The sequence below is a fragment of the Anser brachyrhynchus genome (assembly GCF_964034855.1).
Source record: "Anser brachyrhynchus genome assembly, chromosome: Z".
NCBI classification, from domain to species: Eukaryota; Metazoa; Chordata; class Aves; order Anseriformes; family Anatidae; genus Anser; species Anser brachyrhynchus.
Window position 1 is genome coordinate 52,008,521 of NC_137697.1, and position 22,923 is coordinate 52,031,443.

At 47.3% G+C, this 22,923-nt stretch overlaps 1 long non-coding RNA gene across 1 annotated transcript in view; it reads right to left on the bottom strand.

The window, feature by feature from the left end:
• Positions 1 to 9,407: 9,407 nt before the first annotated feature.
• LOC308185594 overlaps positions 9,408 to 22,923 on the bottom strand; it is a 29,655-nt gene continuing 16,139 nt past the window's right edge. The window contains exon 3 of the long non-coding RNA XR_013943493.1: positions 9,408 to 14,605. This is a non-coding gene — a long non-coding RNA (uncharacterized lncRNA). The remainder of the gene's footprint in view (positions 14,606 to 22,923) is intronic.

Consider the following 22,923-nt stretch of genomic DNA (forward strand, 5'->3'; position numbering starts at 1 on the left):
ATACTTGTTTAATTTGCTGAAGGCTATGTTTTAGGTAAACAGTCGGGCCTTATTAATTTGCCGAGTTCCTTTCACAGATTTTAATCGCTCTTATAGGCGCTCCTGAGTCGGGTTAACAGGGTTAGTTAATACGTGGTCTTGTAGGGGTTTTTGTATCTGTCTAGGTCTGTTAATAATGTTTCTATGTAAGCTTGCGCCGTTAGAGGGGTGTGGCCCTGTACATGAGGGGCCTAGGATGTTTCCTAGGATTGTTATGAGGATGGCAGCGGTTTTGGTGATAAGGGGTATGGTTATTGGGGGGGTTTTGGTTGGTGTGATGAAAGAGGTAATGATTAATCCTGCTGTAATGCTGCCTAGGGCGAGTCGGGTTAGGGGGACGGTGATTAGTGGGTTGTTTTCGTTTATTGATACTATTGGGGGGATTCGGGTTTGTCCAGCTTGGACTAGGATGGTTATGCGGATGCTGTAGGTTGCGGTGAATGCTGTGGCTATAAGGGTTAGGAGTAGGGCTCAAGTATTTAGGTATGATGTGTTTAAGCTTTCGATGATGAGGTCTTTTGAGTAGAATCCGGCTAGGAATGGGGTTCCTATCAGCGCCAGGTTTCCGATGGTTAGGCAGGAAGTAGTGACTGGGAGTATTTTCTGTAGGCCTCCTATCTTTCGGATATCTTGTTCTCCGTTTAGGTTGTGGATGATAGACCCTGAGCATAGGAATAGTATGGCTTTAAAGAAGGCATGGGTTGAGATGTGTAGGAAGGCTAGTTGTGGGAGGTTTAGTCCGATAGTGACTATTATTAGTCCTAGTTGGCTGGATGTTGAGAAAGCAATGATTTTTTTGATGTCATTTTGGGTTAGGGCGCATGTGGCAGCGAATAGGGTTGATAGAGCACCTAGGCATAGGCAGGCAGTTAGGGCTGTGTTTTTGGTGGCTAGCAGGGGGTGCATGCGGATGAGCAGGAAGATTCCGGCTACTACTATGGTACTGGAGTGCAGTAGGGCTGATACTGGGGTGGGGCCTTCTATTGCTGCGGGCAGTCATGGGTGGAGTCCAAATTGGGCGGATTTTCCTGCGGCTGCGAGGATTAATCCTATGAGGGGGAGGATTGGGGTTTGGTGGGGGTGTACGGCTTGTTGGATCTCTCAGGTGTTGAATGTTGAAGCTAGTCATGCTATGCTCAGGATCAGTCCGATGTCTCCGATTCGGTTGTAGATTACGGCTTGTAGGGCGGCGGTGTTGGCATCTGCTCGGCCTTGTCATCAGCCGATGAGAAGGAAGGACATGATTCGTACTCCTTCCCAGCCTACGAATAGGAGGAATATGTTGTTTGCGGTTGTTAGGAGGAGTATGGCGACTAGGAATGTCAGTAGGTAGGTGAAAAATTTTGTTACGTATGGCTCTGAGGCCATGTATCATATGGCGAATTGTAGGATTGATCATGTTACAAATAGGGCGATTGGAAGAAATGTTATTGAGTATTGGTCTATTTTTAGGCTCAGGGGGATTTTAAAGTTTATAATGAATTTTCACTCCCAGTGGCAGGTGACAGATTCTACTCCCGAGTAGATGAATGCGGTTGTAGGGGCTAGGCTAATTAGGAATGCGGTTTTAACAGCGCGGGTGGTGGCTTGTGGGGTGTTTTTAAAGTTTTTAAATAGAAATGGCAGGATGATTGGGGTTAGGAGGATTGTCAGCGTGAGTAGTGTGAGGGAGTTGATTAGTAGTGTGGGGTTCACTCCTTTTACTTGGATTTGCACCAAGATGGGTGGTTCCTAAGACCAGTGGATTGCTGTTATCCTTTAAAAGTAAGGGGGCTGAGGTTTTAGGCTCAGATGTAAGAGTTAGCAGCTCTTGTTGGTTAAACCCTCCCCTCGGCAGGTAAGAAGGTTTGAACTTCTATTCTTAGAATCACAGTCTAATGTTTGGTTTAAACTATACTTGCATGAGGGGATTCCGGAGATCAGTTCGGGTTTGAGGATTAGGAGGAATATTGGGATAATGTGGAGTGTTATGAGCAGGTGTTCTCGCGTGGTTGAGTTTTGCATAGATGTGATGTGGGAGGGGATTGAGCCTCGTTGGGTCATTAGTAGTATGAATAAGGTGTAGGAGGCGGTTAGTAGGGTTGCGATTCCTGTTAGGATGATCGTGAAGGCAGATCAGTTGAATAAGGTGATTATAATGGTTAGCTCTGCTATGAGGTTTGTTGTTGGGGGTAAGGCTATGTTTGTTAGATTGGCCAGCAATCATCAGGTAGCTATGAGTGGTAGGAGAGGTTGTAGGCCTCGTGTGAGTAGTAGAATTCGGCTGTGCGTACGTTCATAGTTTGTGTTGGCTAGGCAGAATAGTATGGAGGAAGTTAGTCCATGGGAAATTATTAGGATCATTGCCCCTGAGAATGATCAGTGGGTTTGGATTATTCCTGCGGCGATAACTAGGCCTATGTGGCTAACGGATGAATAAGCGATTAGTGATTTTAGGTCTGTCTGTCGTAGGCAGATTGAGCTAGTCATTAGGGCGCCTCATAGGGCATTTCTAATGCTCAGAAATTTGCGGGGCTAATCACAGCTACATACCCATTGTAGTAGAATCAACCCCACTCCCACATTTCGAGGCCTGATCGTCCCTTCTATCATCATCCTAATCATTAAGAAGCTATGCAACAGCACTAGCCTTTTAAGCTAGCCAAAGAGGGACTTCCCCCTCCTTAATGATATGCCACAGCTTAACCCCGCACCATGATTTTCAATCATAATTATAACCTGATTAACCCTAGCACTCCTCATCCAACCAAAACTACTAGCCTTCACCACAACCAACCCCCCATCAAATAAGACCTCCCTCACTACCAAACCCACACCATGATCCTGACCATGAACCTAAGCTTCTTTGACCAATTTTCCAGCCCCAATCTATTCGGCATCCCCTTAATCCTACTATCCCTACTCTTCCCAGCCCTACTATTCCCGTCCCCAAACAACCGATGAATCAACAACCGCCTTTCTACTATCCAAACATGACTCCTTCACCTAATCACAAAACAACTAATAGTCCCACTCAACAAAAATGGCCACAAATGAGCCATAATATTTACATCCCTAATAATCATACTTCTTACAATCAACCTTCTAGGCCTCCTTCCATATACATTCACCCCAACCACCCAACTATCTATGAACATAGCCCTAGCCTTCCCACTATGGCTCGCCACACTACTAACAGGCCTACGAAACCAACCATCAGCCTCTTTAGCCCACCTATTACCCGAAGGTACCCCTACACCCCTAATCCCCGCACTAATCCTGATCGAAACAACCAGCCTACTAATCCGCCCCCTAGCCCTCGGAGTCCGCCTTACAGCCAACCTTACAGCAGGACACTTACTCATCCAACTCATCTCTACAGCCTCCATTGCATTAATACCCACCCTTCCCGCAGTATCCATCCTAACAATAATCATCCTACTACTCCTAACCATCCTAGAAGTAGCAGTAGCCATAATCCAGGCCTACATCTTCGTGCTCCTTCTAAGCCTATACTTACAAGAAAACATCTAATGGCACACCAAGCACACTCATACCACATAGTTGACCCAAGCCCTTGACCAATCTTCGGGGCAGCCGCCGCCCTACTCACAACCTCAGGATTAATCATGTGATTCCACTACAACTCATCCATACTACTAACCCTAGGCCTCATCTCAATACTCCTAGTAATACTCCAATGATGACGAGACATTGTACGAGAAAGCACCTTCCAAGGCCATCACACTCCCACAGTCCAAAAAGGCCTACGATACGGCATAATCCTTTTCATCACATCCGAAGCATTCTTCTTCTTAGGGTTCTTCTGAGCGTTCTTCCACTCGAGCCTGGCCCCAACCCCAGAACTAGGAGGCCAATGACCCCCAACAGGAATTAAACCACTCAACCCGATAGAAGTCCCCCTACTAAACACAGCCATCCTACTAGCCTCAGACGTTACCGTAACGTGAGCCCATCACAGCATCACAGAAGGAAACCGAAAACACGCCATCCACGCCCTAACCCTAACGATCCTCCTGGGATTCTACTTCACAGCCCTACAAGCAATAGAATACCACGAAGCCCCATTCTCAATCGCCGATAGCGTCTACGGATCTACCTTCTTCGTTGCCACTGGATTCCACGGACTCCACGTAATCATCGGATCCTCCTTCCTGACCGTCTGCCTCTTCCGACTGATCAAGTTCCACTTTACATCAGACCACCACTTCGGATTCGAGGCAGCAGCCTGATACTGACACTTCGTAGACGTCATCTGACTATTCCTCTACATAACCATCTACTGATGAGGATCTTGCTCTTCTAGTATATTAATTACAATTGACTTCCAATCTCTGGAATCTGGTATAAACCCAGAGGAGAGCAATGAACGCACTCATGTTCATATTCGCCCTATCATCAATCCTAAGCGCCGCCCTAACCGCATTAAACTTCTGACTCGCCCAAATAAACCCCGACTCAGAGAAACTCTCACCGTACGAATGTGGATTCGACCCACTTGGATCTGCTCGATTACCATTCTCAGTCCGATTCTTCCTCAGTAGCCATCCTGTTCGTCCTATTCGACCTAGAAATCGCCCTCCTACTCCCCCTGCCATGAGCCGTCCAACTCCAATCCCCCCTAATGACCCTCACCTGAACTGTAGTGATCCTCCTTCTCCTAACACTCGGACTGGCCTACGAGTGAATTCAAGGGGGCCTAGAATGAGCAGAATAACAGAAAGTTAGTCTAACCAAAAAGATAGCTGGTTTCGACCCAGCAGATTACAGCCAACCCTGTAACTTTCTTATGTCGCCCCTACATTTAAGCTTCTACTCAGCCTTCATTTTCAGCGGACTAGGACTAGCCTTCCACCGAACCCACCTAGTATCCGCCCTACTATGCCTTGAAAGCATAATATTATGGATATTCGTAGGCCTATCAATATGATCCATCGAAAACCAAGTCTCCTCATTCACCATGGTACCAATTCTCATGCTAACCTTCTCAGCGTGTGAGGCGGGCACAGGCCTGGCCATCCTAGTAGCCTCCACCCGCACACATGGCTCCGACCATCTACACAACCTAAACCTCCTGCAATGCTAAAAATCATCCTACCCACAATCATACTTCTTCCAACAGCCCTGCTGTCTCCACCAAAATTTCTGTGGACTAACACCACCTTATACAGCCTCCTAATCACTGCCCTAAGCCTACAGTGATTAATCCCAACCTACTACCCCTACAAATTTTTATCCAACTGAACAGGAATTGACCAAATCTCATCCCCCCTCCTAGTACTATCCTGCTGACTACTCCCACTCATAATCATAGCAAGCCAAAACCACCTGCAACAAGAACCCCTACAACGCAAACGAATCTTTATCTCAACCTTAGTCGCAGTCCAGCCATTCATCCTACTAGCCTTTTCCACCACAGAACTAGCACTATTTTACATCTCATTTGAAGCAACCCTCATTCCCACCCTAATCTTAATCACCCGATGGGGGAACCAACCAGAACGCCTAAGCGCTGGCATCTACCTGCTATTCTACACGCCAGTAAGCTCTCTACCCCTGCTAATCACAATCATACACCTATACGTGAAAATTGGCACCCTGCACCTGCCAACCCTACAACTAACCCACCCAACCCTATCCACCTCATGGACAGGAATACTATCAGGTCTAGCACTGCTCGTAGCATTCATAGTAAAAGCCCCACTATACGGCCTACACCTCTGACTGCCAAAAGCCCACGTAGAAGCACCCATCGCAGGCTCAATACTCCTCGCCGCCCTACTACTAAAGCTAGGAGGATACGGAATTATACGAGTCACTCTATTTATGGGCCCACTGTCCAACCTCCTGCACTACCCCTTCCTAACCCTGGCCCTATGAGGCGCCCTAATGACTAGCTCAATCTGCCTACGACAGACAGACCTAAAATCACTAATCGCTTATTCATCCGTTAGCCACATAGGCCTAGTTATCGCCGCAGGAATAATCCAAACCCACTGATCATTCTCAGGGGCAATGATCCTAATAATTTCCCATGGACTAACTTCCTCCATACTATTCTGCCTAGCCAACACAAACTATGAACGTACGCACAGCCGAATTCTACTACTCACACGAGGCCTACAACCTCTCCTACCACTCATAGCTACCTGATGATTGCTGGCCAATCTAACAAACATAGCCTTACCCCCAACAACAAACCTCATAGCAGAGCTAACCATTATAATCACCTTATTCAACTGATCTGCCTTCACGATCATCCTAACAGGAATCGCAACCCTACTAACCGCCTCCTACACCTTATTCATACTACTAATGACCCAACGAGGCTCAATCCCCTTCCACATCACATCTATGCAAAACTCAACCACGCGAGAACACCTGCTCATAACACTCCACATTATCCCAATATTCCTCCTAATCCTCAAACCCGAACTGATCTCCGGAATCCCCTCATGCAAGTATAGTTTAAACCAAACATTAGACTGTGATTCTAAGAATAGAAGTTCAAACCTTCTTACCTGCCGAGGGGAGGGTTTAACCAACAAGAGCTGCTAACTCTTACATCTGAGCCTAAAACCTCAGCCCCCTTACTTTTAAAGGATAACAGCAATCCACTGGTCTTAGGAACCACCCATCTTGGTGCAAATCCAAGTAAAAGTAGTGAACCCCACACTACTAATCAACTCCCTCACACTACTCACGCTGACAATCCTCCTAACCCCAATCATCCTGCCATTTCTATTTAAAAACTTTAAAAACACCCCACAAGCCACCACCCGCGCTGTTAAAACCGCATTCCTAATTAGCCTAGCCCCTACAACCGCATTCATCTACTCGGGAGTAGAATCTGTCACCTGCCACTGGGAGTGAAAATTCATTATAAACTTTAAAATCCCCCTGAGCCTAAAAATAGACCAATACTCAATAACATTTCTTCCAATCGCCCTATTTGTAACATGATCAATCCTACAATTCGCCATATGATACATGGCCTCAGAGCCATACGTAACAAAATTTTTCACCTACCTACTGACATTCCTAGTCGCCATACTCCTCCTAACAACCGCAAACAACATATTCCTCCTATTCGTAGGCTGGGAAGGAGTACGAATCATGTCCTTCCTTCTCATCGGCTGATGACAAGGCCGAGCAGATGCCAACACCGCCGCCCTACAAGCCGTAATCTACAACCGAATCGGAGACATCGGACTGATCCTGAGCATAGCATGACTAGCTTCAACATTCAACACCTGAGAGATCCAACAAGCCGTACACCCCCACCAAACCCCAATCCTCCCCCTCATAGGATTAATCCTCGCAGCCGCAGGAAAATCCGCCCAATTTGGACTCCACCCATGACTGCCCGCAGCAATAGAAGGCCCCACCCCAGTATCAGCCCTACTGCACTCCAGTACCATAGTAGTAGCCGGAATCTTCCTGCTCATCCGCATGCACCCCCTGCTAGCCACCAACCAGACAGCCCTAACTGCCTGCCTATGCCTAGGTGCTCTATCAACCCTATTCGCTGCCACATGCGCCCTAACCCAAAATGACATCAAAAAAATCATTGCTTTCTCAACATCCAGCCAACTAGGACTAATAATAGTCACTATCGGACTAAACCTCCCACAACTAGCCTTCCTACACATCTCAACCCATGCCTTCTTTAAAGCCATACTATTCCTATGCTCAGGGTCTATCATCCACAACCTAAACGGAGAACAAGATATCCGAAAGATAGGAGGCCTACAGAAAATACTCCCAGTCACTACTTCCTGCCTAACCATCGGAAACCTGGCGCTGATAGGAACCCCATTCCTAGCCGGATTCTACTCAAAAGACCTCATCATCGAAAGCTTAAACACATCATACCTAAATACTTGAGCCCTACTCCTAACCCTTATAGCCACAGCATTCACCGCAACCTACAGCATCCGCATAACCATCCTAGTCCAAGCTGGACAAACCCGAATCCCCCCAATAGTATCAATAAACGAAAACAACCCACTAATCACCGCCCCCCTAACCCGACTCGCCCTAGGCAGCATTACAGCAGGAATAATCATTACCTCTTTCATCACACCAACCAAAACCCCCCCAATAACCATACCCCTTATCACCAAAACCGCTGCCATCCTCATAACAATCCTGGGAATCATCCTAGGCCCCTCATGTACAGGGCCACACCCCTCTAACGGCGCAAGCTTACATAGAAACATTATTAACAGACCTAGACAGATACAAAAACCCCTACAAGACCACGTATTAACTAACCCTGTTAACCCGACTCAGGAGCGCCTATAAGAGCGATTAAAATCTGTGAAAGGAACTCGGCAAATTAATAAGGCCCGACTGTTTACCTAAAACATAGCCTTCAGCAAATTAAACAAGTATTGAAGGTGATGCCTGCCCGGTGACTTAGGTTTAACGGCCGCGGTATCCTAACCGTGCAAAGGTAGCGCAATCAATTGTCCCATAAATCGAGACTTGTATGAATGGCTAAACGAGGTCTTAACTGTCTCTCACAGATAATCAGTGAAATTGATCTCCCTGTGCAAAAGCGGGGATGTGAACATAAGACGAGAAGACCCTGTGGAACTTAAAAATCAACGACCACCGCGAATCCTCAATCAACCCCACTGGGGCCACTACCATCGCAGAGCCTGGTCGATATTTTTCGGTTGGGGCGACCTTGGAGGAGAACAAATCCTCCAAAAACAAGACCATACCTCTTTACCTAGAGCTACCCCTCAAAGTGCTAACAGTGACCAGACCCAATATAATTGATTAATGGACCAAGCTACCCCAGGGATAACAGCGCAATCCCCCTCAAGAGCCCATATCGACAGGGGGGTTTACGACCTCGATGTTGGATCAGGACATCCTAATGGTGCAGCCGCTATTAAGGGTTCGTTTGTTCAACGATTAACAGTCCTACGTGATCTGAGTTCAGACCGGAGCAATCCAGGTCGGTTTCTATCTATGACACACTCTCCCCAGTACGAAAGGACCGGGAAAGTGGGGCCAATACCACAAGCACGCCCCCCCCCCCCCCCCTCTAAGCAGTGAAACCAACTAAACCGTGAAGAGGGCCTTCCCCCACCACTTTCAATCCTAGAAAAGGACCAGCTAGAGTGGCAGAGCCCGGCAAGTGCAGAAGGCTTAAGCCCTTTCCCCAGAGGTTCAAATCCTCTCCCTAGCTTCACCCATGATTCAAATAACAACACTAAGCTGCCTCGTTATATCCCTCCTATACATCATCCCAATCCTGATTGCCGTAGCCTTCCTAACCCTAGTAGAACGGAAAATCCTAAGCTACATACAATCCCGCAAAGGCCCTAACGTTGTAGGGCCTTTTGGCCTACTTCAACCATTTGCGGACGGACTGAAACTATTTACCAAAGAGCCCATCCGACCCTCTACCTCTTCCCCACTTCTATTCATTCTGATACCAATACTAGCCCTTGTCCTAGCCCTCACCACTTGAGCACCACTACCACTCCCATTTCCCCTAGCAGATCTAAACCTCGGAGTTCTCTTCCTAATAGCCATGTCAAGCCTAGCCGTCTACTCAGTCCTATGATCAGGCTGAGCCTCGAACTCAAAATACGCACTAATCGGAGCCCTACGGGCAGTAGCACAGACCATTTCATACGAAGTGACACTGGCCATAATCCTGCTATCAATAATCATACTAAGCGGAAGCTACACACTCAGCTCCTTTGCCGTCGCACAGGAGCCTCTATACTTCATTTTCTCCTCATGACCCCTAGCAATAATATGATACGTATCCACCCTAGCAGAGACAAACCGAGCTCCTTTTGACCTCACAGAGGGTGAATCTGAGCTAGTCTCAGGGTTTAACGTTGAATACGCCGCAGGACCCTTCGCCTTATTCTTCCTAGCTGAATATGCGAACATTATGCTAATAAATACACTTACAGCCATCATATTCCTAAACCCAAGCGCCCTAGGGCCACCCACAGAACTATTCCCCGTCATCCTAGCCACAAAAGTCCTCCTACTATCTTCTGGTTTCTTATGGGTCCGAGCTTCATACCCACGATTCCGATATGACCAACTAATGCACCTACTATGAAAAAACTTCCTACCCCTCACACTAGCTCTGTGCCTCTGACACATCAGCATACCTATCTGCTATGCAGGCCTACCTCCTTACATAAGGAAATGTGCCTGAACTACAAAGGGTCACTATGATAAAGTGAACATAGAGGTATAACAGCCCTCTCATTTCCTGTTGACCTTAGAAAAGTAGGAATTGAACCCACACAAGAGAAATCAAAATTCTCCATACTTCCCTTATATTATTTTCTAGTAGAGTCAGCTAATCAAGCTATCGGGCCCATACCCCGAAAATGATGGTTTAACCCCCTCCTCTACTAATGAACCCTTACGCGACCCCAATCATAACCTTCAGCCTCATCTTGGGCACCACAATCACAATTTCCAGCAACCACTGAGTTCTGGCCTGGACAGGACTGGAGATCAACGCACTAGCCATCATTCCCCTAATTGCCAAATCCCACCACCCACGAGCAGTAGAAGCCGCAACGAAATACTTCCTAACCCAAGCAGCTGCTTCCGCCCTGGTCCTATTCTCTAGCATAACCAATGCCTGAGTCACCGGCCAATGAGACATCACACAAATAAACCACCCAACCTCCTGTCTACTACTGACAGCAGCAATCGCTATTAAACTGGGCCTAGTGCCATTTCACTTCTGATTCCCAGAAGTACTACAAGGATCGCCACTAATAACAGCCCTGCTACTCTCGACCCTCATAAAATTCCCCCCACTAACCCTGCTCCTACTAACATCCAAATCCCTCGACCCAGCTCTACTCACCGCCATGGCCCTAGCCTCAACAGCACTAGGAGGCTGAATAGGACTGAACCAAACACAAACACGCAAAATCCTAGCCTTCTCGTCCATCTCCCACTTAGGCTGAATCGCCATCATCCTAGTTTACAGCCCCAAATTGGCCTTACTTACCTTCTACCTATACACAATCATAACATCAGCCGTATTCCTAGCCCTTAACAAAATCAAAGCCCTTAACCTATCCATGATCACAACCTCATGAACAAAAACCCCAGTGCTAAACGCCACCCTAATACTAGTACTTTTATCCCTAGCAGGCCTCCCCCCATTAACAGGCTTTATACCAAAGTGACTTATCATCCAAGAACTAACTAAACAGGAAATAACACCAGCAGCCATGGCAATTGCCATGCTATCACTGCTCAGCCTCTTCTTCTACCTACGCCTCGCATACCACTCAACAATTACCCTTCCCCCCAACTCCTCTAACCACATAAAACAATGATACACTAGCAAAGCCCCAAGCACACCTACTGCGGTCCTTGCCTCACTATCAATCCTCTTACTTCCCCTGTCCCCAATAATACATGCCATTGTCTAGAAACTTAGGATAACACCCCAAACCGAAGGCCTTCAAAGCCTTAAATAAGAGTTAAACCCTCTTAGTTTCTGCACATTAAGACTTACAGAATATTAACCTGTATCTTCTGAATGCAAGTCAGACGCTTTAATTAAGCTAAAGCCTCCCTAGACAGATGGGCTTCGATCCCACAAAACTCTAGTTAACAGCTAAATGCCTAAACCAATTGGCTTCTGCCTACAAAGACCCTGACGCACCCTAGTGCGCATCGATGAGCTTGCAACTCAACATGAATTTCACTACAGAGCCGATAAGAAGAGGAATTAAACCTCTGTAAAAAGGACTACAGCCTAACGCTTCAACACTCAGCCATCTTACCCGTCACCTTCATCAACCGATGACTATTTTCCACTAACCATAAGGATATTGGCACCCTGTACCTCATCTTCGGGGCATGAGCAGGAATAGTCGGCACCGCACTCAGCCTATTAATCCGCGCAGAACTAGGACAACCAGGAACTCTCCTAGGCGACGACCAAATTTACAATGTAATCGTTACCGCTCACGCCTTTGTAATAAGCTTCTTTATAGTCATACCCATCATGATCGGAGGATTCGGCAACTGATTAGTCCCCCTCATAATCGGTGCCCCCGACATAGCATTCCCGCGAATAAACAACATAAGCTTTTGACTCCTCCCCCCATCATTCCTCCTCCTACTAGCCCCATCCACTGTAGAAGCTGGCGCCGGCACAGGCTGAACTGTCTACCCTCCCCTAGCAGGTAACCTTGCCCGCGCCGGAGCTTCAGTAGACCTGGCTATCTTCTCACTCCACTTAGCCGGTATCTCCTCCATCCTTGGGGCCATCAACTTTATCACCACAGCCATCAACATAAAACCCCCCGCACTCTCACAATACCAAACCCCACTATTTGTCTGATCCGTACTAATTACCGCCATCCTACTCCTTCTATCACTCCCCGTACTCGCCGCCGGTATTACAATATTACTAACTGATCGAAACCTAAACACCACATTCTTCGACCCCGCTGGAGGAGGAGACCCAATCCTGTACCAACACCTATTCTGATTCTTCGGACACCCAGAAGTCTATATTCTGATCCTACCGGGCTTCGGAATCATCTCACACGTAGTCACGTACTACTCAGGCAAAAAGGAGCCCTTCGGCTACATGGGAATAGTCTGAGCCATACTATCCATCGGCTTCCTAGGATTCATCATCTGAGCTCACCACATGTTTACAGTAGGAATAGACGTTGATACCCGAGCCTACTTTACATCAGCCACTATAATCATTGCCATCCCTACCGGAATCAAAGTATTTAGCTGACTAGCCACCCTGCACGGAGGAACAATCAAATGAGACCCCCCCAATACTATGAGCTCTAGGATTTATCTTCCTATTTACCATCGGAGGATTAACAGGAATCGTTCTTGCAAACTCTTCCCTAGACATCGCCCTGCACGACACGTACTACGTAGTTGCCCACTTCCACTACGTCCTATCCATAGGCGCCGTCTTTGCCATTCTAGCAGGATTTACTCACTGATTCCCACTACTCACTGGGTTTACCCTACACCAAACATGAGCAAAAGCCCACTTCGGGGTAATATTTACAGGAGTAAACCTAACGTTCTTCCCCCAGCACTTCCTAGGCCTAGCAGGAATACCCCGACGATACTCGGACTATCCCGACGCCTACACACTATGAAACACCATTTCCTCCATCGGCTCCCTAATCTCAATAGTAGCCGTAATCATACTAATATTCATCATCTGAGAAGCCTTTTCGGCCAAACGAAAAGTCCTACAACCAGAACTAACTACCACAAACGTTGAATGAATCCACGGCTGCCCTCCCCCATACCATACTTTCGAGGAACCGGCCTTCGTCCAAGTACAAGAAAGGAAGGAATCGAACCCTCACATGCTGGTTTCAAGCCAACTGCATTCACCGCTCATGCTTCTTTCTTATGAGACGTTAGTAAACCAATTACATAGCCTTGTCAAGACTAAATCACAGGTAAAAATCCTGTACATCTCATGTGGCCAACCACTCCCAACTAGGATTCCAAGACGCCTCATCACCCATCATAGAAGAACTCGTTGAATTCCACGACCACGCCCTAATCGTTGCCCTAGCTATCTGCAGCCTAGTTCTCTACCTTTTAGCCCACATACTAACAGAAAAACTCTCGTCCAATGCTGTAGACGCCCAAGAAGTAGAGCTGATCTGGACAATCCTACCTGCTATCGTCCTGGTACTCCTCGCCCTCCCATCCCTACAAATCCTCTACATAATGGACGAAATCGATGAACCAGACCTCACCCTAAAAGCCATCGGCCACCAATGATACTGAAGCTATGAATACACAGACTTCAAAGACCTATCATTCGACTCCTACATAGTGCCCACCCCAGACTTACCCAACGGCCACTTCCGACTGCTAGAAGTTGACCACCGCGTAGTTATCCCAATAGAATCCCCCATCCGCGTAATCATTACTGCAGGAGACGTACTCCACTCCTGAGCAGTCCCAACGCTCGGAGTTAAAACAGACGCAATCCCAGGCCGACTAAACCAAACTTCATTCATTACCACCCGGCCTGGGATTTTTTACGGACAATGCTCAGAAATTTGCGGGGCTAATCACAGCTACATACCCATTGTAGTAGAATCAACCCCACTCCCACATTTCGAGGCCTGATCGTCCCTTCTATCATCATCCTAATCATTAAGAAGCTATGCAACAGCACTAGCCTTTTAAGCTAGCCAAAGAGGGACTTCCCCCTCCTTAATGATATGCCACAGCTTAACCCCGCACCATGATTTTCAATCATAATTATAACCTGATTAACCCTAGCACTCCTCATCCAACCAAAACTACTAGCCTTCACCACAACCAACCCCCCATCAAATAAGACCTCCCTCACTACCAAACCCACACCATGATCCTGACCATGAACCTAAGCTTCTTTGACCAATTTTCCAGCCCCAATCTATTCGGCATCCCCTTAATCCTACTATCCCTACTCTTCCCAGCCCTACTATTCCCGTCCCCAAACAACCGATGAATCAACAACCGCCTTTCTACTATCCAAACATGACTCCTTCACCTAATCACAAAACAACTAATAGTCCCACTCAACAAAAATGGCCACAAATGAGCCATAATATTTACATCCCTAATAATCATACTTCTTACAATCAACCTTCTAGGCCTCCTTCCATATACATTCACCCCAACCACCCAACTATCTATGAACATAGCCCTAGCCTTCCCACTATGGCTCGCCACACTACTAACAGGCCTACGAAACCAACCATCAGCCTCTTTAGCCCACCTATTACCCGAAGGTACCCCTACACCCCTAATCCCCGCACTAATCCTGATCGAAACAACCAGCCTACTAATCCGCCCCCTAGCCCTCGGAGTCCGCCTTACAGCCAACCTTACAGCAGGACACTTACTCATCCAACTCATCTCTACAGCCTCCATTGCATTAATACCCACCCTTCCCGCAGTATCCATCCTAACAATAATCATCCTACTACTCCTAACCATCCTAGAAGTAGCAGTAGCCATAATCCAGGCCTACGTCTTCGTGCTCCTTCTAAGCCTATACTTACAAGAAAACATCTAATGGCACACCAAGCACACTCATACCACATAGTTGACCCAAGCCCTTGACCAATCTTCGGGGCAGCCGCCGCCCTACTCACAACCTCAGGATTAATCATGTGATTCCACTACAACTCATCCATACTACTAACCCTAGGCCTCATCTCAATACTCCTAGTAATACTCCAATGATGACGAGACATTGTACGAGAAAGCACCTTCCAAGGCCATCACACTCCCACAGTCCAAAAAGGCCTACGATACGGCATAATCCTTTTCATCACATCCGAAGCATTCTTCTTCTTAGGGTTCTTCTGAGCGTTCTTCCACTCGAGCCTGGCCCCAACCCCAGAACTAGGAGGCCAATGACCCCCAACAGGAATTAAACCACTCAACCCGATAGAAGTCCCCCTACTAAACACAGCCATCCTACTAGCCTCAGGCGTTACCGTAACGTGAGCCCATCACAGCATCACAGAAGGAAACCGAAAACACGCCATCCACGCCCTAACCCTAACGATCCTCCTGGGATTCTACTTCACAGCCCTACAAGCAATAGAATACCACGAAGCCCCATTCTCAATCGCCGATAGCGTCTACGGATCTACCTTCTTCGTTGCCACTGGATTCCACGGACTCCACGTAATCATCGGATCCTCCTTCCTGACCGTCTGCCTCTTCCGACTGATCAAGTTCCACTTTACATCAGACCACCACTTCGGATTCGAGGCAGCAGCCTGATACTGACACTTCGTAGACGTCATCTGACTATTCCTCTACATAACCATCTACTGATGAGGATCTTGCTCTTCTAGTATATTAATTACAATTGACTTCCAATCTCTGGAATCTGGTATAAACCCAGAGGAGAGCAATGAACGCACTCATGTTCATATTCGCCCTATCATCAATCCTAAGCGCCGCCCTAACCGCATTAAACTTCTGACTCGCCCAAATAAACCCCGACTCAGAGAAACTCTCACCGTACGAATGTGGATTCGACCCACTTGGATCTGCTCGATTACCATTCTCAGTCCGATTCTTCCTCAGTAGCCATCCTGTTCGTCCTATTCGACCTAGAAATCGCCCTCCTACTCCCCCTGCCATGAGCCGTCCAACTCCAATCCCCCCTAATGACCCTCACCTGAACTGTAGTGATCCTCCTTCTCCTAACACTCGGACTGGCCTACGAGTGAATTCAAGGGGGCCTAGAATGAGCAGAATAACAGAAAGTTAGTCTAACCAAAAAGATAGCTGGTTTCGACCCAGCAGATTACAGCCAACCCTGTAACTTTCTTATGTCGCCCCTACATTTAAGCTTCTACTCAGCCTTCATTTTCAGCGGACTAGGACTAGCCTTCCACCGAACCCACCTAGTATCCGCCCTACTATGCCTTGAAAGCATAATATTATCGATATTCGTAGGCCTATCAATATGATCCATCGAAAACCAAGTCTCCTCATTCACCATGGTACCAATTCTCATGCTAACCTTCTCAGCGTGTGAGGCGGGCACAGGCCTGGCCATCCTAGTAGCCTCCACCCGCACACATGGCTCCGACCATCTACACAACCTAAACCTCCTGCAATGCTAAAAATCATCCTACCCACAATCATACTTCTTCCAACAGCCCTGCTGTCTCCACCAAAATTTCTATGGACTAACACCACCTTATACAGCCTCCTAATCGCTGCCCTAAGCCTACAGTGATTAATCCCAACCTACTACCCCTACAAATTTTTATCCAACTGAACAGGAATTGACCAAATCTCATCCCCCCTCCTAGTACTATCCTGCTGACTACTCCCACTCATAATCATAGCAAGCCAAAACCACCTGCAACAAGAACCCCTACAACGCAAACGAATCTTTATCTCAACCTTAGTCGCAGTCCAGCCATTCATCCTACTAGCCTTTTCCACCACAGAACTAGCACTATTTTACATCTCATTTGAAGCAACCCTCATTCCCACCCTAATCTTAATCACCCGATGGGGGAACCAACCAGAACGCCTAAGCGCTGGCATCTACCTGCTATTCTACACGCCAGTAAGCTCTCTACCCCTGCTAATCACAATCATACACCTATACGTGAAAATTGGCACCCTGCACCTGCCAACCCTACAACTAACCCACCCAACCCTATCCACCTCATGGACAGGAATACTATCAGGTCTAGCACTGCTCGTAGCATTCATAGTAAAAGCCCCACTATACGGCCTACACCTCTGACTGCCAAAAGCCCACGTAGAAGCACCCATCGCAGGCTCAATACTCCTCGCCGCCCTACTACTAAAGCTAGGAGGATACGGAATTATACGAGTCACTCTATTTATGGGCCCACTGTCCAACCTCCTGCACTACCCCTTCCTAACCCTGGCCCTATGAGGCGCCCTAATGACTAGCTCAATCTGCCTACGACAGACAGACCTAAAATCACTAATCGCTTATTCATCCGTTAGCCACATAGGCCTAGTTATCGCCGCAGGAATAATCCAAACCCACTGATCATTCTCAGGGGCAATGATCCTAATAATTTCCCATGGACTAACTTCCTCCATACTATTCTGCCTAGCCAACACAAACTATGAACGTACGCACAGCCGAATTCTACTACTCACACGAGGCCTACAACCTCTCCTACCACTCATAGCTACCTGATGATTGCTGGCCAATCTAACAAACATAGCCTTACCCCCAACAACAAACCTCATAGCAGAGCTAACCATTATAATCACCTTATTCAACTGATCTGCCTTCACAATCATCCTAACAGGAATCGCAACCCTACTAACCGCCTCCTACACCTTATTCATACTACTAATGACCCAACGAGGCTCAATCCCCTCCCACATCACATCTATGCAAAACTCAACCACGCGAGAACACCTGCTCATAACACTCCACATTATCCCAATATTCCTCCTAATCCTCAAACCCGAACTGATCTCCGGAATCCCCTCATGCAAGTATAGTTTAAACCAAACATTAGACTGTGATTCTAAGAATAGAAGTTCAAACCTTCTTACCTGCCGAGGGGAGGGTTTAACCAACAAGAGCTGCTAACTCTTACATCTGAGCCTAAAACCTCAGCCCCCTTACTTTTAAAGGATAACAGCAATCCACTGGTCTTAGGAACCACCCATCTTGGTGCAAATCCAAGTAAAAGGAGTGAACCCCACACTACTAATCAACTCCCTCACACTACTCACGCTGACAATCCTCCTAACCCCAATCATCCTGCCATTTCTATTTAAAAACTTTAAAAACACCCCACAAGCCACCACCCGCGCTGTTAAAACCGCATTCCTAATTAGCCTAGCCCCTACAACCGCATTCATCTACTCGGGAGTAGAATCTGTCACCTGCCACTGGGAGTGAAAATTCATTATAAACTTTAAAATCCCCCTGAGCCTAAAAATAGACCAATACTCAATAACATTTCTTCCAATCGCCCTATTTGTAACATGATCAATCCTACAATTCGCCATATGATACATGGCCTCAGAGCCATACGTAACAAAATTTTTCACCTACCTACTGACATTCCTAGTCGCCATACTCCTCCTAACAACCGCAAACAACATATTCCTCCTATTCGTAGGCTGGGAAGGAGTACGAATCATGTCCTTCCTTCTCATCGGCTGATGACAAGGCCGAGCAGATGCCAACACCGCCGCCCTACAAGCCGTAATCTACAACCGAATCGGAGACATCGGACTGATCCTGAGCATAGCATGACTAGCTTCAACATTCAACACCTGAGAGATCCAACAAGCCGTACACCCCCACCAAACCCCAATCCTCCCCCTCATAGGATTAATCCTCGCAGCCGCAGGAAAATCCGCCCAATTTGGACTCCACCCATGACTGCCCGCAGCAATAGAAGGCCCCACCCCAGTATCAGGCCTACTGCACTCCAGTACCATAGTAGTAGCCGGAATCTTCCTGCTCATCCGCATGCACCCCCTGCTAGCCACCAACCAGACAGCCCTAACCGCCTGCCTATGCCTAGGTGCTCTATCAACCCTATTCGCTGCCACATGCGCCCTAACCCAAAATGACATCAAAAAAATCATTGCTTTCTCAACATCCAGCCAACTAGGACTAATAATAGTCACTATCGGACTAAACCTCCCACAACTAGCCTTCCTACACATCTCAACCCATGCCTTCTTTAAAGCCATACTATTCCTATGCTCAGGGTCTATCATCCACAACCTAAACGGAGAACAAGATATCCGAAAGATAGGAGGCCTACAGAAAATACTCCCAGTCACTACTTCCTGCCTAACCATCGGAAACCTGGCGCTGATAGGAACCCCATTCCTAGCCGGATTCTACTCAAAAGACCTCATCATCGAAAGCTTAAACACATCATACCTAAATACTTGAGCCCTACTCCTAACCCTTATAGCCACAGCATTCACCGCAACCTACAGCATCCGCATAACCATCCTAGTCCAAGCTGGACAAACCCGAATCCCCCCAATAGTATCAATAAACGAAAACAACCCACTAATCACCGCCCCCCTAACCCGACTCGCCCTAGGCAGCATTACAGCAGGATTAATCATTACCTCTTTCATCACACCAACCAAAACCCCCCCAATAACCATACCCCTTATCACCAAAACCGCTGCCATCCTCATAACAATCCTAGGAATCACCCTAGGCCCCTCATGTACAGGGCCACACCCCTCTAACGGCGCAAGCTTACATAGAAACATTATTAACAGACCTAGACAGATACAAAAACCCCTACAAGACCACGTATTAACTAACCCTGTTAACCCGACTCAGGAGCGCCTATAAGAGCGATTAAAATCTGTGAAAGGAACTCGGCAAATTAATAAGGCCCGACTGTTTACCAAAAACATAGCCTTCAGCAAATTAAACAAGTATTGAAGGTGATGCCTGCCCGGTGACTTAGGTTTAACGGCCGCGGTATCCTAACCGTGCAAAGGTAGCGCAATCAATTGTCCCATAAATCGAGACTTGTATGAATGGCTAAACGAGGTCTCAACTGTCTCTCACAGATAATCAGTGAAATTGATCTCCCCGTGCAAAAGCGGGGATGTGAACATAAGACGAGAAGACCCTGTGGAACTTAAAAATCAACGACCACCGCGAATCCTCAATCAACCCCACTGGGGCCACTACCATCGCAGAGCCTGGTCGATATTTTTCGGTTGGGGCGACCTTGGAGGAGAACAAATCCTCCAAAAACAAGACCATACCTCTTTACCTAGAGCTACCCCTCAAAGTGCTAACAGTGACCAGACCCAATATAATTGATTAATGGACCAAGCTACCCCAGGGATAACAGCGCAATCCCCCTCAAGAGCCCATATCGACAGGGGGGTTTACGACCTCGATGTTGGATCAGGACATCCTAATGGTGCAGCCGCTATTAAGGGTTCGTTTGTTCAACGATTAACAGTCCTACGTGATCTGAGTTCAGACCGGAGCAATCCAGGTCGGTTTCTATCTATGACACACTCTCCCCAGTACGAAAGGACCGGGAAAGTGGGGCCAATACCACAAGCACGCCCCCCCCCCCCCCTCTAAGCAGTGAAACCAACTAAACCGTGAAGAGGGCCTTCCCCCACCACTTTCAATCCTAGAAAAGGACCAGCTAGAGTGGCAGAGCCCGGCAAGTGCAGAAGGCTTAAGCCCTTTCCCCAGAGGTTCAAATCCTCTCCCTAGCTTCACCCATGATTCAAATAACAACACTAAGCTGCCTCGTTATATCCCTCCTATACATCATCCCAATCCTGATTGCCGTAGCCTTCCTAACCCTAGTAGAACGGAAAATCCTAAGCTACATACAATCCCGCAAAGGCCCTAACGTTGTAGGGCCTTTTGGCCTACTTCAACCATTTGCGGACGGACTGAAACTATTTACCAAAGAGCCCATCCGACCCTCTACCTCTTCCCCACTTCTATTCATTCTGATACCAATACTAGCCCTTGTCCTAGCCCTCACCACTTGAGCACCACTACCACTCCCATTTCCCCTAGCAGATCTAAACCTCGGAGTTCTCTTCCTAATAGCCATGTCAAGCCTAGCCGTCTACTCAGTCCTATGATCAGGCTGAGCCTCGAACTCAAAATACGCACTAATCGGAGCCCTACGGGCAGTAGCACAGACCATTTCATACGAAGTGACACTGTCCATAATCCTGCTATCAATAATCATACTAAGCGGAAGCTACACACTCAGCTCCTTTGCCGTCGCACAGGAGCCTCTATACTTCATTTTCTCCTCATGACCCCTAGCAATAATATGATACGTATCCACCCTAGCAGAGACAAACCGAGCTCCTTTTGACCTCACAGAGGGTGAATCTGAGCTAGTCTCAGGGTTTAACGTTGAATACGCCGCAGGACCCTTCGCCTTATTCTTCCTAGCTGAATATGCGAACATTATGCTAATAAATACACTTACAGCCATCATATTCCTAAACCCAAGCGCCCTAGGGCCACCCACAGAACTATTCCCCGTCATCCTAGCCACAAAAGTCCTCCTACTATCTTCTGGTTTCTTATGGGTCCGAGCTTCATACCCACGATTCCGATATGACCAACTAATGCACCTACTATGAAAAAACTTCCTACCCCTCACACTAGCTCTGTGCCTCTGACACATCAGCATACCTATCTGCTATGCAGGCCTACCTCCTTACATAAGGAAATGTGCCTGAACTACAAAGGGTCACTATGATAAAGTGAACATAGAGGTATAACAGCCCTCTCATTTCCTGTTGACCTTAGAAAAGTAGGAATTGAACCCACACAAGAGAAATCAAAATTCTCCATACTTCCCTTATATTATTTTCTAGTAGAGTCAGCTAATCAAGCTATCGGGCCCATACCCCGAAAATGATGGTTTAACCCCCTCCTCTACTAATGAACCCTTACGCGACCCCAATCATAACCTTCAGCCTCATCTTGGGCACCACAATCACAATTTCCAGCAACCACTGAGTTCTGGCCTGGACAGGACTGGAGATCAACGCACTAGCCATCATTCCCCTAATTGCCAAATCCCACCACCCACGAGCAGTAGAAGCCGCAACGAAATACTTCCTAACCCAAGCAGCTGCTTCCGCCCTGGTCCTATTCTCTAGCATAACCAATGCCTGAGTCACCGGCCAATGAGACATCACACAAAGAAACCACCCAACCTCCTGTCTACTACTGACAGCAGCAATCGCTATTAAACTGGGCCTAGTGCCATTTCACTTCTGATTCCCAGAAGTACTACAAGGATCGCCACTAATAACAGCCCTGCTACTCTCGACCCTCATAAAATTCCCCCCACTAACCCTGCTCCTACTAACATCCAAATCCCTCGACCCAGCTCTACTCACCGCCATGGCCCTAGCCTCAACAGCACTAGGAGGCTGAATAGGACTGAACCAAACACAAACACGCAAAATCCTAGCCTTCTCGTCCATCTCCCACTTAGGCTGAATCACCATCATCCTAGTTTACAGCCCCAAATTGGCCTTACTTACCTTCTACCTATACACAATCATAACATCAGCCGTATTCCTAGCCCTTAACAAAATCAAAGCCCTTAACCTATCCATGATCACAACCTCATGAACAAAAACCCCAGTGCTAAACGCCACCCTAATACTAGTACTTTTATCCCTAGCAGGCCTCCCCCCATTAACAGGCTTTATACCAAAGTGACTTATCATCCAAGAACTAACTAAACAGGAAATAACACCAGCAGCCATGGCAATTGCCATGCTATCACTGCTCAGCCTCTTCTTCTACCTACGCCTCGCATACCACTC